The following is a 14,160-nucleotide window of genomic DNA, read 5'->3' as shown; positions in this document are numbered from 1 at the left end:
ACAGAGAACGCCTTATCCAAGAATAGTGGCATTTGCTAAATTTTAAATCAATCCATAATTTTTGGTTACAGGGATTCCTGCAAAATATTTTCATCTGAGAATGGCCAGGAAGGGGGTTTAACTTCCTGTGTTAATTTTAATATTGAGTTACTACTTTTTGTTCATGTATTTTCTATTCTAAACTAAAACTCGTCCTAGACTCACATGAGACAGCCCAGATTTGCTCAGAAGATTCACAAATACTGGTCAAACTAAGGGTATATGAAGGAAATCCGAGTCCCCAGTGAACTCCAAGGGCCCAAGATTCAGTGTGCAACTTTCCTCTCTACTCCCTCACAAACACTCCAGTACATGTTTATTCCCTCATAGGTGAGTAGCAGAGTAAGAACTGCATCCCTAACTGGAGTGTGTATTTGCAGAGGGAGTTTGAGACTGTGAAAGGAGATTTCCTGTTAAATAGGAGGAAGAAGGAACCTAGCTTGTGCCTCATCATGGGCTCCTCTGGTCAAATTATTGCCACCATGTCAGGAACATTTTCAACTACCCCCCGGAGAAGAGTCTCAATGGCCGTTTAAGTCTTTTGCTACCAGATTTGACAGCATTACCTGAACCAGTTCTATGGACCTCACCCAAATTCCAACTGTGGGACGATAGCCCAAGGTAGTTAGCTGGATTTTGCCTGTTTCAAATTAGAAACATTTTGCATATTAAGCCGCGCCCCTACCCCCTCTGATTTTTATCTGGAATTCCAGTCATTTGGGGGTCTTTTGCAGACATCTATATGAGGGAACTGACTTAATGACACTCTGGCTACGTCTACACGTGAACGCTACATCGAAATAAGCTATTTCGATGAATAACATCTACACGTCCTCCAGGGCTGGTGCCATCAACGTTCAACTTCGAAGTTGGGCAGCACCACATTGAAGTAGGCGCTGCAGGGGAACGTCTACACGCCAAAGTAGCACACATCAAAATAAGGGTGCCAGGAACAGCTGCAGACAGGGTCACAGGGTGGGCTAGCACTTCCGGGGCAACAGCTAGCTGCTCCCTTAAAGGGCCCCTCCCAGACACACTCAGGCTGCACAGCACGCGGTCTGCAGAGCCATAGGCACGCACACCTCGGGCGACGCAGTCATGGACCCCCAGCAGCAGCAGCAGCAGCAGCAGCCAGAGGTCCACCCAGCCGCCTCTGTAGGAGCAGTGCTCGCCCTGCTCGATGCCATGCAGGAGGCAGCTGATCACATCCTAGCCACAGGGGAGGAGCTGCCTGCAGGGGAGGAGGAAGCAACCCCAAACTCTGCACCCCCCCACCCCCCTACCCCGCTGTACACGCCGCCGGCTGTGGAGCTACCCCACAAGCACCGACTGGTGGGAGTGGCTGGTGCTCGGAGAGTGGGACGACGACTGCTGGCTCCAGAACTTTCAGATGAGCCAGCAGACATTTCTGGAGCTATGCCAGTGGCTCACTCCCGCACTGAGGCACCAGGACACCGCCATGCAGCGTGCCCTCAGTGTGGAGAAATGGGTCGGCATCGCTGTCTGGAAGGTGGCCACTCCAGACGGCTACCGATCCGTGGGCCAGCAGTTTGGCATCGGCAAGACCACTGTTGGGGCTGTCCTCATGGAGTAAGAGGACCCATGAGGGGGAGGGGGAGGCAGCCCTGGCAGAGGAGGGGAGGGAAGGGGAGCCCTGGCAGGGGAGGGCCACACACCCTGAACACCTCTCATTGGTGGTCTCCCATGTGCTTCCCCTGGAGGTCGTCTGCACCATCAACACCCTGCTCCTCCACAGGCTCATGCGGCTTGGTGACCCAGATGCCACTATCGTGGGGTTTGCCACCCTGGGCTTCCCCAATTGCTTCGGGGCTCTGGATGGGACCCACATCCCCATCCGCGCCCTGGAGCACAGTGGAGGACTCTACTTAAACAGGAAGGGCTACCACTCAGTGGTCCTCCAGGCCTTGGTGGACAGCCGGGGCCACTTCCTGGACATATATGTGGGCTGGCCTGGCAGCACCCATGATGCCCGGGTATTCCGGAATTCGGGCCTGTGCCTCCGGCTGGAGGCAGGGACCTACATCCCCCAGTGGGAGATCCCTGTGGGGGACACAACCATGCCCCTCTGCGTCATCGCAGACGCGGCATACCCCCTCCGGCCCTGGCTCATGCACCCTTACACGGGCCACCCGTCAGCCAGCCAGAAGCGCTTCAACATGCGCCTGAACCACGCGCGCCAGGTGGTGGAGCGCACATTTGGCCACCTCAAAGGGCGCTGGAGATGTCTCCTCACCCGCCTTGATGCGGGGCCCCACCAACATCCCCCAGATTGTGGATGCATGCAGCGCCCTCCACAACCTCGTCGAGAGCAAGGGGGAGGCATTCTTTCAGGGCTGTGCTGTGGAGGCTGGCAGGGCCGATGTGCAGCCACCCGCTGCCCCCCAGTCGCCAGGTGGACCCCGAAGGGACCCGGGTCCGGGAGGCCCTGTGGGCCCAGTTCGACGAGGCCGCGGGGTGAACGCTGGCAGGCCCCCCACTGCCCCCCGCATCCTCTACAACACTCCCTGCCCCTACACCCACACCACAGAGCACCCAAGAGCACACCCCCCCCACTTTTCTTGTAAACAAAAACAGACATTTGTTCGTCAAACCAGAATATATGTTAAACTCTTATTATTATTATCATAACTATTTACAGGCAAAATAAATATTATATATATATGTATTATAATAAGATAAGATGACAGGAAAAAAAGGGGAAGACAAGGAAGGGGAGAACTATTTACATGGGGGGGCAGGTATCATCATAACAGGGATCTAATACGAACTATTTACAAAAGATAAGTGAAGGGGATATATACGGGGGAGGCACGTCCTGGGCCCCACACCCCCTAATGTCCAGGGCTGGGGGTGGGCGGCCGTGACCCGCGCCTCGGCCTCAGCCCTGGCTGGGGCTGGCTGGGGGCCGGGTGGACCGGTAGATATGGCCGGCGGGTGTCAGCTGGCCCCAGGTTCCCCTCAGCGGAAGGGCCCTCAGTGGCAGATGGCGGTGCGATGGCAGGTGGAGCAGCGGGTGGAGCGGCGGGTGGAGCAGGCAGGGCGGGCAGAGCAGCGGCCAGCGCGGCATGGGGGGGCCAGGAATTCCGCGACATGCTCAAACGTGCGCATAAAGGTCCCCCATGCCTCCTGGCGCCAGGCCAGAGCCCGCTCCTGGAGTTCGAGGCGCCGCTCCTCCACCCGCAGGCACTGCTCGGAGACCTCCAGCTGCCAACGGAGGATCGCCAGCAGCTGGGGGTCTGTCGCCGTCCTGGAGTGCTGGCTGCGCCATCGTCCCCGCCCTGGGGCCGGTCGGTGCTCCGCCAAGGGGCTGGCCTGGACTGATGGCCCCGGTGGGCTCTCCGGAACCACTGACACCTCGCTGGTGCTCTCCGGTCCTTCCGATGGTGCAGCTGCGGAACACAGGGCGGGAAGAAGAGTGGAGACAGCTGTTAGTGTGGGCCCCGAGCCATGGCCCTTGTCCCCGCACCCCTCTGCTGCTGGTTCCCCATCTCTGTCCCCGGGAGATGCTGCTGATGATGATGGGTGTCCCACCCCCTCCCCCCGGGGGACCCTAGGTTCCGCTCCCTTCATCCCCAGGGATAAGGCATGGCACTGTAATGCTGAGGGGGGCAGGGGCTGATGCACTCCTGTGAGGGACATGCCACTGTTGTCCTTGGGGCCATGGTCATCTGGGCATGTGGAGGGCCCTGGTCATGTCTGTTACCCCCGCCCCTCAACCCCGGGGGTGTGCACCGGGGGGGGGTACATACCTGACGGTCCGCTCCCACGGTTGGAGGACACCCGGTGGGCAGACGCCCTGCTGGAGCTCCGGGACAGCAGGATTATTTGGAGCCCCCCGTCGCTGGAGGAGGACTCCCCCTCCTCCTCCTCCGGCGTCCCAGGGGTGGGCTCCTGAGGGGGGCCCTGGGGTGCGGGGCTTACCTCCGGGGTGGACTCTGCCTCCGGGGCCTGCTGGGGCTCGTCAGCCAAGGTATCAAGAGTGGCCGGAGGGGAGGCGGTGTGCCGGGGGCCCAGGATGGCCCTGAGCTCCCTGTAAAAGGTGCAAGTGACGGGGCGGCCCCAGATCAGCCGGCCACATCCCGGGCCCGGGCGTAACCCTGCCACAGCTCCTTCACCTTACTTCTGATGTGGTCAGGAGTGCGGGCAGTGTGACCCCGGGCGTCCAGGCCCTCGGCCAGCCGAGTGAACGCATCCGCGTTCCGCCTCTTGCTCCCCATTACCTGGAGCACCTCCTCCTCGCTCCAGAGCCCCAGCAGGTCCCGAAGCTCAGCCTCCATCCAGGAGGGGCCCCACTGCCGCTTCCCAGACTGGCTGCCAGGCTGGGAGCCCTGGCTCCCCTTGGGGGGGGGGCCTGGGGGCGCTCGGGGGGCTGGCGGGCAGCCATTGCAGCGGGGGCGGGGGGGGTGGCTGCAGAGGGGCGTGCAGGCTGGTGGCTGGGCTGCCGCCCGCACGCTCTCTCAGCTTCCTGCACAGGAAGGCAGGGGGCGGGGACCTTTAAGGGGCTGCTGCACGCGGCGACCATCGAGCTCAGGGGCTGGAGAGAGTGTCTCTCAACCCCTCAGCTGATGGCCGCCATGGCGGACCCCGCTATTTTGATGTTGCGGGACGCACAATGGCTACACTTTCCCTACTTCGACGTTCAATGTCGAAGTAGAGCGCTATTCCCATCTCCTGATGGGGATAGCGACTTTGATGTCTTGCCTTACGTCGATGTCAACTTCGAAATAGCGCCCTCCACGTGTAGCCGTGGTGGGCACTATTTCAAAGTTGGTGCGGCTACTTCGAAGTAGCTGGCACATGTAGACACGGCTTCTGTGTGCCAAATGTGAAAAAAATGCCATTCCGTTCATCTCAACAATGACTCAAATGGAACTTCAACATCTGTGTGTAGTGTGATATGGAAACAGCGACAAAAGAAAAAGAAGATGAATCCCTACAGTCAGGGTAACAGCCTTCATCCCTCTCACCCACAAAGCAGTTAGCCTTTTTGTAATGGCATTACTTGGAATACTTTGACTAATTAAGCTATTTCATCTGAAAGCGCTCTTTGTACTGCAAAAGGAATTTGGCAAGGTAAACATGATTTGGAGCACATTAATGACTAAGGTGTACATGCAAAGGGGGGAAATGTGATTTATTTATTCTAAGAAAAATGTAGGTCTCTCTCCTGCTGTTTATTACTAAGTGCTCTATTGTTTGAGCACAAATAAAAATACAGAAATAATAGACTTGTAAAGGTTTCTTCAAAAGGCTACTTCAATTAGCAAATTCTGTGGAATCAAGTTATTAGATTCTTGTAATTGTTTTTCTCCAGATTAAAATGTATGCAAAGCCATCAATTTTAAAACAGAGGAAAATTGAATATTGAGAAAAACTTCTTGACTCTAAAACTCTGTTGTTGTGAAATTGCCTTCAAAAGAAGTGATTTCCAGATTTAAATAATGCCAGTGCAAAGAATGATACGTAGTCAGAAGTAATCCTATAGTTTCCTCCTGTTCTACGCTATGTCTACACTAGCCCCCTCCTTTCAAAAGGGGGATGATAATGAGAGACTTTGGGACATGCTAATGAGGCACTGCAATGACTATGCAGCACCTCATTAGCATAATGTAGCCACTACACTTTGAAAATGCCACTTTCGATCACGTGCAGCTCGTCTACACAGGGTCCTGTTCAAAGAAACCTGCACCCTTCAAAATCCCCTTATTTCTATAACCAAATAAGAATAAGGGGATTTCAAGGTAAGCGGCATCCTTTCGAAAAGAACCGCGTGTAGGGAAGCCATGCAAAATCAAAACCGGCACTCTTGAAGTGCCGCAGACACCATTATGCTAATGAGGCCCTGCAAATCCATTGCAGCACTTCATTAGCATACCCCAAAGTGTCTCATTAGCATCCCCCTTTTGATAGGAGAGGGCTAGTGTAGACATAGCCCTGGTGTCTGAGTTTCTATTTCTATAGTATATTCATGGAGCTGCACAGTAATAAAACTACACAGCTACAAGAAAACACCATTGAAGAGGGACCAGTTTCTTGCAATGCCCGTGATAGTTTCTTCTCATCTTTTTGGCTAAATCTGCATATAGCACTAAGCTAATATCTGCTAGGTCCTGTGTTGATGCAACTATTGCACTTGTCAGGATCGGGCTCATTGAGCTAACTGAGAATGTTTATATGAGGTTTTTCAACCTCTTTACTAATGTGACCTATATTTAACACCTTAGACTCGGTCTTCTTCAGACATGACCCAGAAGCCTTTGCATCCCATAACCCAATGCTTCGCAGGCGGTACAGTTGAAATCAGCGCTATATTTTACAGGGTTTTTCTAGCATCTAGAGAGGAACACTTCTAAATGATCGAGCAAATCCATCTCTGCAAAGTTCAGAGATGAGCAATAGGCGAGAAAACTAAACAACTGTTGGCTAAATGACTCCCTGGATGGTTCCCTTGTGAAGAAGGGTAGTAAAGAGCACAGCAGTGGCCCTTCTTACAGTTACTCGGGAAAGTTACTTGCAACACACCCCGCTGCCAACTTTGCCCGCCTATTTATTCTGAGGGTACCAGGAACCCCATCTACTTTTGCTTCCAGAAAAGGCTCTTCTGGAAGCGAGATCTCATGGGGATACACAAATAAGGCACGAGATTTATATCCATGCCTCACCTGAACGTTCCCCTTCGCTCAATAGCATGCCCCTTCCAGAAGGGCAGTGCAGTGTAGACGCAACAGCTGTGTTCTGTAGGCAGACCCTGTTGCTCCATTAGACTCCTCAGGGCCATTGAGGAATGGCTGACAGTCCTGTGTGAAGTTGGATTGGTACCAGCCTCTCTCTCTGCTCTCAGGTTCCTCTTGCTGTGTGGATCAGTGGAGTGAGAGGAATGTCCTTATAAATGACTTTCTACAGCACCCAGAGTTTTCCTGTGGCTCAGATGAAGGCAGTGAGCAAACACATACTTCAGGGTAAGCAACATTTCAGCAAAGGTATGTCGCATTTTTGTCTTTCATTTTCAGAAATCAGAATGAAGTGACAGATTAGCTAGATACTCAAAATGCGCTGGATTTCTCAGCAACCTGAAAATAGCATAACTCTCACAGTGTTGTGTGCAATCAGTACACGCCTCAGTTCATCTACCCTTGCTTTCTGTTCATGTCACTTGAGTAATACCGGTAGGCAAAAATATGTGGTGGGTAACACCAGAATCTGACAACCTTGTGCGTAGGCAATGGTAAACAAAATGTTTTGTGCACCACACACAGACCCCCAATAGGCCATATGTGGCCCACAGGTTACCCACTACTGCTCTAGCTACTACAGCTTTCCAAAGAGTGAAATTAAAAAAGACAAAAATGCAATTAAAATCCTCCTGATAAACTGGAAAGTTAAACTAGTTTCCCTGGATTCCTTAGTTTACATAATTATGCTGTCATGAGCTGGGTGAAACACTGTTGTGGGTACAGCAAACAATTCAGTCAAAATGATGTGTGAACTTGACTTAAGACAGGTGTAAGAAACACATAAGAGTTCACATCTAAACTGAGGCATAATGGAGCATGTCCAGAAACTAGTACCATGCAGACAGCTAGGTATGTGTCAAGGGAACAGAACCTGTGAGAGAGGGAAAACATATCTGTTCCAAGTTACAGGACTTAGTATGTTCTTTGTACATAGAAATCCAACTGCATCAAACAAACACCTGTCACCCATTTCTGCTCCCAATGGGAACATGCTCAAGGCCCCAGTTTGATTAGCTGGTTGGTTAGAAAAGGATCAAAAATATCAAATTATGTTAACCTCTAAGAAACTTGGATGGATGATTAGGGAGGAGAATAAAAATATTGCTGGCCCGTGCAGGGGTGTAATCAATAAGGCCAAACCAAACTGGAGCTGCAGCTAGCAAGGGATGTGAAGGATAACAAGGTGTGCTAGAAACAAGATCATGGAAAGTGTGGGATACTTACTGAGTGGGGAAGGCAACCTAGTGACAGGTGATGTGGAAAAAGCTGAAGTACTCAGTGCTTTATTATTCTTTTTTTTTTCCTTCGTCTGTATAGGCAAGGACAACACCCAAACTGCTGCACTGGGCAGCACAGACTGGGGAGGGCATACGTAGCCCTCACTGGTGGAAGAACAGGTTAAAAACTGCTAGAAAAAGCTGGATATGCACAGGTCCATGAGGCTGGATGGAATGTGTCCAAGAGTGCTGAGAGAGTTGGCTGATCTGATTCCAGAGCCATTGGCCATTTTCTTTGAAAACCCATGGTCATTATGGGTGGTCCTAGACAACTGGAAAAAGGAAAAGATTGCATCCATAGTTAAAAAGAGAAGAAGGACAATCCAGGGAACTATCGACCAGTCAGCCTCATCTGAGCCCATGGAAAACCCATAGAGTAGATCCTCAAGGAATCCATTTTGAAGCACTTGAGGGAAAAAAAAGTGAGCAGGAATAGATCCACCAAAGGCAAGTCACACCTGACCAACCTGACTACCTTCTGTGGTGAGACAGCTGGCTCTGTGGATATGGGGAAAGTGATGGATGTGATATACCTTGACTCTAGCAAAGCTTTTGATATGTCCATCCACAGTATTCTCGCCAGCAAGATAAAGTTGCATGGATTGCATTAAAGGACTATAAGGTGGACAGAAAGATGGACAGATTGTCAGGCACAACAGATAGTGATAAACAGCTTAATGATTTGTTGGCAGCTTGTATCAAGCAGAGCATCCCAGGGGTTGATCCCATGGCTGATATTGTTCAACATCTTCATTAATGACCTGAATGACGGGAGGGACTGCACATTCAGCAAGTTCATAGGTGGCAATAAATTGGAAGGAGAGCTAGATATGCTAGAGTATAGGGATATGGTCCAGGGTGACCTAAACAAATTAAAGAATGGGGCCAAAAGAAATGTGATGAAGTTCAACAAGAAGTTCAGAGTCCTTCACTTAGGACAGAGAAGCCTATGCAGTGCTAAAGGGTGGAAACAGACAGGCTAAGCAGCAGTTCTTCAGACCCAGACATGGACATTACAGTGGATGACAAACTGGATATAAGTAAACAGTGTGCCCTTGTTTGAAAGAAAGCTAAGGGCATACTGAGCTGCATTAATAAGAGCATTGCCAGCAGATCAAAGGAAGTGGTTGTTTCCCTCAGTTTGGCACTGGTAAAGCCATATCTGGAGTACTGCATCCACTTTTTGGGCCCCAACTATAGAAAGGATGTGGACAAATGGGGAAGATTCCAGTGGACGGCAACAAAAATTATTAGGGGCCTGGGGCACATGACTTATGAAGAGATGCTAAGGGAACTGGGATTGTTTAGTATGTAAAAGAGAAGAATGAGGGAGTATGTGTTGGCATCCTTCAACTACCTGAAGGGTGTTTCCATAGTGGATGGAGTTACACTGTTCTCCTTGGTGGCAGGTGACTGAACAGGGAGCAATGGTCACAATTTACAATAGGAAAGTCTAGTTTGAATATTAAGAAAAAGTATTTTTCTGGGAGAGTGGTGAAGCACTGGAATGGGTTATTGGGGGGAGGGGGGGAAATATCTCCTTCCTTATAGGTTTTTGAGCCCTGGCTTGACAAAGCTCCAGCTGAGATGATTTAGTTGAGGGATGAGCAGGAGGTTGGACTGTATGACCTTTTGAGGTCTCCTCCAACAATAATCTTCTATGATTCTATGATACGTCAGAGCATGGTTTTGCCTCTCTGACCATCCTGACTAACAGCCATTAATGGACCTATTCTCCATGAACTTACGTGTTTTTTTATGTTTCTTTTTTTATCCTTGTTGTAGTTCTGGCATTTACAATGTCCCCTGGCAATGAGTTCTACAGGTTGACTGTGCCTTGTATGAAGAAGTACTTCCCATCATTTGTTTTACACATGCTGCCTATCAATTTCATTGGGTGACCCCTAAGAAATGCATCTTACCCATGAAAGCTCATTACCTAATAAGTAAATGTGTTAGTCTTTTAAGTCCTACAGAACTGCTTGTAATTTGTGAAGTTACAGACTAACCCAGTTACCCCTTTGACCCTAGTTCTGGTTATTTATTTCTTCACAAATACATTTCTTTATTCCCTTCCTCAAAACCAGTCATCATTTTACAGACCTCTATCTCATTGGTACTCAATTATTGCCTCTTTAAGGAGTCTGATTTATCATGTGTACCTCCACATTTCGCCTCACTTACAAACTACTTGCTTATGAAACCAGACAAAAACATAAACATTGTCATGGCACACTATTACTAAAAAATTGCTTATTTTCACATTTTACCATATAATTATAATATAAATCAATTGCAGGATTAAATATTGTACTTACATTTCAGTTACATAATATATAGAGCAGCATAAACAAGCCATTCTGTGACGTATTAGTTTGTATTGACTTTGCTAGTGCCTTTCATGAAGTCTGTTGTAAAACTAGGCAAATAACTAAATGAGCTGATATACTTCCTGTGCGCCTCCGTATGCCCGCAGGGCTACAGGCACCTCTTCTTGAGAACCACTGCTCTGGCATACCAGACGCACATCCTCTAGTCCTTGCTTTTCTCAGCTGAAAAGTCCCAAACTTTTAAGTTCCATACCCCGATCAGTGTTCCCTGTAAAGTGAGCACTTGGGCAGCCACCCAGGAGAGATTCACTGCGGCCCAGATGATTAGCCCAGCATTCACAGTTCCCCCAGCTGGTGGCATGGGTTTCTGCTGATGATGCACATCTACACATGCCTTAGTGCATATAACAAAATCTATTCTGGACATGAATGAAAAATAGAGAGAATACCGCCTCTAATTATTTTTGTCGTTCGTCTCTGTACCGTTTTGAATTCAAATATATCCCTTTTGAGATGGGGTGCCTAGAGCTGAACACAGTATTCAAGATGTGGGTATATCGTGATTTATATGGAGGCATTATAGTATTTAATCTCTTATTATCTATCCCTTTTCTAATGGTTCCTAACACGCTGTTAGCTTTTGAAGTGTCACTGAACATTGATTGAGTGTTTTCAGAGAAATATCCACAATGAGTTCAAGATCTCTCAGTGGTAACAGCTAATTTAGACCTGAGATTATGTTACTTTGCATTTGTCAACATTGAATTTCATTAGCCATTAAGTTACCCAGTCACCCAGTTTGGGGATATTGCTTCAACATTTTTCAGTCTGCTTTGGACTTCTCCATCTTGAACAATTTCATATTGTCAGCAAATTTTGCCACCTCACTCTTTGTCACTTTTTTCCGGATCATTTATGGGTCCCTATACAGACCACTGGAGGGACATCAACATTTATTTTTCTTCATTCTGAAAACTAAACATTTATTCCTACTGTGACAGGGGGTACCAACCTGGCACTAGCCAGAGTTATGGGGTCTGGGCTTGCTGGGTACAAAAGTCCCCTCCCCCATGGCATTACTGGTCATGCTGCAACTGCAGCCCCAGTATAAAGGCCAGGGAGGCCAGTCAGTTGGGGCTGGCCAACAGAGGAGAAAAAGCTCCTGCTAAAACTTGGCTGTGGCAGCAGTGCCGGGAGGACCAGCCAGAGCTGGAGCAGCACACCTCATCTGAGATGGGGTAGGACGCAGCCCAGGGCAGGGAACTGGGAGGTAACCCAGGAGCTCAGTGTGCTGTGGTGTGGGATCCCCACTAAGCTGGTAGCTGGGTGGACACACCCACCACCGGCAGGGCCCTGGGCTCCAGCACAGTGGACATGGAGGGCTGGAGCTCCCCTCCCCCTCCCCCACCCCCTGTGAAGAGGAAACACTGACTAGGCTACAGGGGCCTGGCCGAGGGGATACGGACTGGGACATGGGGGGCCTGAGGACAGCAGGAAAGCCCCCGAAGAGGTGCGGGGCTGGAGGTTCCACCACACCTACCCTTTGTTTTCTATCTTTTTAACCAACTACCAGTCCATGGGAGGACCTTCCCTCTTGTCCCACGACAGCTTATTTTGTTTAAAAGCCTTTGGTGAGGGACTTTGTCAAAGGCAATCTGAAAAATCCAAGTACACTCTATCCTCTGGATCACCCTTCTCCACATAAAAATAGGCATCACATAGGCTAACCTCCAGTCATCTGACATAGCAAATGGTTTAAATGATAGATTACATACCACAGTTCATAGTTCTGCAGTTTCATATTTGAGTTCCTTCAGAACTCTTGGGCGAACACCATCTGGTCACGTGATTTATTACTGTTTAATTTATCAGTCTGTTCCAAAACTTCCTCTCATGGCACCTAAATCGTCCTCAGATGTGCCACCTACAAAAAAGGCTCAGATGTGGAAACCTCTGTCATAGCCTCTGCAGTGAAGACAGATGCGAAGAATTTATTTACTTTCTCCTTACTGGGCTTACCTTCTCTGAGTGCCGTCGTAGCTTCTCCCTCATCCAGTGGGCCTGCTGAATGATTAGCAGCCTTCCTGCTTCTGATGTATTTTTTTAAAACTGCTGTTAGTTTCTGACTTTTTGGCTAATTCCTCTTCACTTTTTTTTAGCCTGCCTTATTATAGTTGTACACTTGACTTGCCAGAGCTTATGCTCCTTCCTATTTTCTTCAGTAGCATTTAATTTCAAATTTTTGCCTCTAATTCTTTTTTTACTTTATTGTTTAGCTACAGTGGCACTCTTTTGGTCCTTTTACTATACATGTGGTGTTGTTATTTTGTGTATTTTTTAATTTTACTGTGTCCTGCAAAGTCTCATCTGTGTACCTCTATCTCCTTTAGCTCCTCCAATTCAACCACTCTTGCCTCCCAAGTCCATGCTCAGTTTCATCCTTGCACCAAATACACACACTTATGCCATCTGCCCATCATAATCAAACATACTGCATTCAGTGCAATTAACTGGCTAGTGCCCACTCTGTAACTGGAGTTCTGCCTGAATTTTCTTATTCCTGTAGCTTTTATTGTTGGGTTTTGGGGGATTATTTTTTTTTTTTTCAATTGGGGACAGGGGAGTTATTGCCTTATATTTAGAGAATGTTAATCAGGTGTATCTAGCTATCTCGCTGCCACTTTAAAATCTCCCTTGCAAAATTTCTGCTACCTGCTCAACCTAGTCACCCCCCTTCCCCTCCCCATTAAGTGCTAATGGCTGTTAAAGGACTTAGGGATCAAAGCTTCCTTAGGAATCTCTCAGCCTTAACCAGCAGGTCAATAGGCTCAGTATATGGCCATGCAAACAGACTACACTAAGTATGTCAGTCAGGCACACTGCAAAAACATATACTCACACTCTAACCACCACAAGCTCTCTCCAAAGATTACATAGTCCCTCCTCCTTCACCTGCAGAACTCCCTTGCACAACTCTCCAGTTGTATTATAATCCGGTTTTGATGTGTAAATTACACAATTACTTTTCTAACGCAGTATGCACTCTTTCTTCACCATGACAAAATTCAGTACCAAACCCAATAAACCCACAACCTTAACAACAAAAATATTTTCTCTTCTCAGTCATTCCATGTTCAAGGGAACCACATTTGTTAAAGCAGAATAATATCAAAGAGAAACATAACCCAGCAGCACAGAGCCATGATATCAGCAACTGCTTAAATGCATCTGTTATTACTGACGTGTTAGCCTTCCGGCACACGCACCCCTGCAAAACACCATGAATTGGATTATACATCACCACGTAACAGCGATCTCACTGGACTCCCCAGCCCCAAATTGGAATTGCATTGGAGCGGGGATGACTGTGCATACAGCAAGGATATTTGTCTTAACATAAGGTGCATTACAAGCATAGATGCTTGCAGTAAAAAATTTGGCTTATGCAATCTCTTGGGCCAGTCTATTAGGATATCTAGTATCTGCTTCAAAGAGCATCGCTCGCTCCCTGAGATTGCATGCATTCTCTTTCTGTTAGAAAAATATCTTCATATTTTTTAAAAGTTTCCAATTTCACCTCACTAACAGGAAGCACCATGATGAACGTACTAGGAATATCTAGCTACAACATTACCAATAGTCTCCACTGCATCCTCATTAGTTTCCATTCACATAAATAATGACTGAGGCAAAGCCATGTAATTGAGGATTTATGACCCTAAGAACAGGATCAGTAAATAAAAGCAATAGATTACCCCA

This window comes from Carettochelys insculpta, chromosome 6 (genome assembly GCF_033958435.1).
Source record: "Carettochelys insculpta isolate YL-2023 chromosome 6, ASM3395843v1, whole genome shotgun sequence".
Lineage (NCBI taxonomy): Eukaryota > Metazoa > Chordata > Testudines > Carettochelyidae > Carettochelys > Carettochelys insculpta.
This window is presented reverse-complemented; position numbering follows the sequence as displayed.